We start from the raw sequence: 1,650 nt of genomic DNA, 5'->3' as shown, positions 1-1,650 counted from the left end.
CTAGCTCTTGTAGACCAGGCTGGCCTCGAACTCACAGAGATCTGCCTGCCTCTGCCTCCCAAGTGCTGGGATTAAAGGCGTGCGCCACCACCACCTGGCTCCAAGTGTGCAATTTAAAACATGTTTGAGATTCCTGACAAAGTACAGCTGACTTCTTTCACAAGGATGGGGACTGTTGACTCAGAGATGGTGCCCAGGATTTAGGGTCTATGGAGCTTTACTGAGGTTAACATAATTCCTGTGGTGTTGGAATTGGCCTGGCCCTATGATAACATAGAAGTCTCTGTTAGGTATTTCTTAAGACCAGCCTCTCCGCTGACACAAATAATTCCAATCAGACCAAATTGACTGAATAAAGATGCCCATGTTTAATGCAGTGGTCCCAGGTGGTCCGGGAAAGCATGGTGAGGGGAAGAGTACAGGGGAGACGACGCAAAACCTGGAGACCACATGTTCCTTTTCTGGGGGGCAGCCTAAATAGCCTGTGGGAGTGGTCCTGACCCTCCTTGGGGAGGGGTAACTGCTTGGTTGGCTTTCCCGGAGGTGGATCTGGACCAAGGTGACTCCCAGGGGAGGGGACTTGAAATGGAGCTTCCTGCCAAAGATGGGTGCCGGGGGCTGGGGTGACACTTCTAACCCAAACATCCCAGAGCCCTTGGATATAGGGGTGTCGGGGCTGGGGTCTCACTTTTGACCAAACAGTCACTTAGGCTGTTGTGAAGCATGAATGACCTCACTCATAAGAGTGGGTTTATGGTTTAAAATCAGTGCTCAAGATGTAGGGGAAAAGGCCTTGGATAAGTAAAAACATAAGTTCTGGGAGATGCGGGCAGAGCCTGTCTCATCAGACAGCAAAGGATCACCAAGTTGTAAACGACATCATTCCTAGCCTTCCAGGAAGAGCAGCTTCACACCTCATTCCCTTGAAGAGGTAAACTGTGTTAAACTTTCCCGGCTTCTCCAGTGTTTATCTGTGTGCACAAGGCTCTTCGTTCTCTACAGGGGATGACTTAATAATGTAATTCATTTTGGGGTCTCTTTTTTTGTTGCAATAACAAAATACTGTGTCCTTTTTTAATAATGAGATATTTAATCGCTGCACCATTCTTTGTCATACAGATCTGCTTAAATTATATATCTGCTCTTGGTTTAAATTTGGTCAATCAGGCCAGGTGGTGGTGGCACACACCTTTACTACTGGCACTTGGGAGGCAGAAGCAGGCAGATCTCAGTGAGTTTGAGGCCAACGTGGTCTACAAAGCGAGTTCCAGGACAGCCAGGGCTGTTACACAGAGAATCCTTGTCTTGAAAAACCAAAATTAAAAAAAAAAGAAAGAAAAGAAATCAGTCAATCAGGAGCTGGAGAGATGGTTGAGGGGTTAAGAGGAGCAGCACCAGAGGGCCCAGGTTCTATTCCAAACACCCACATAGCAACTCACAACTAACTCTAGTCCTAGAGGATACAATGCCCTCTCTGGCCTCCACAGACCAGGGACACACGTAGTACACAGACAGGCATACAGGCAAAACACCCACACTTTGAAGATAAAAATGTCTTAAAAGTTTGGTAGATTATATACATCTAAAAATTCATCCAATTCTTTTAGATTTTTCAAATTTAATGACAAGTATTTTTTTCTTTCTTTCTTT

General features: G+C 45.8%; 1 protein-coding gene across 2 annotated transcripts in view; it reads left to right on the top strand.

The window, feature by feature from the left end:
• Parp4 (poly(ADP-ribose) polymerase family member 4) overlaps positions 1–1,650 on the top strand; it is a 104,057-nt gene that overhangs the window by 44,893 nt on the left and 57,514 nt on the right. The window lies entirely within an intron of this gene.

This window comes from Microtus ochrogaster, chromosome 17 (genome assembly GCF_000317375.1).
Source record: "Microtus ochrogaster isolate Prairie Vole_2 chromosome 17, MicOch1.0, whole genome shotgun sequence".
Lineage (NCBI taxonomy): Eukaryota > Metazoa > Chordata > Mammalia > Rodentia > Cricetidae > Microtus > Microtus ochrogaster.
This window is presented reverse-complemented; position numbering and strand designations above follow the sequence as displayed.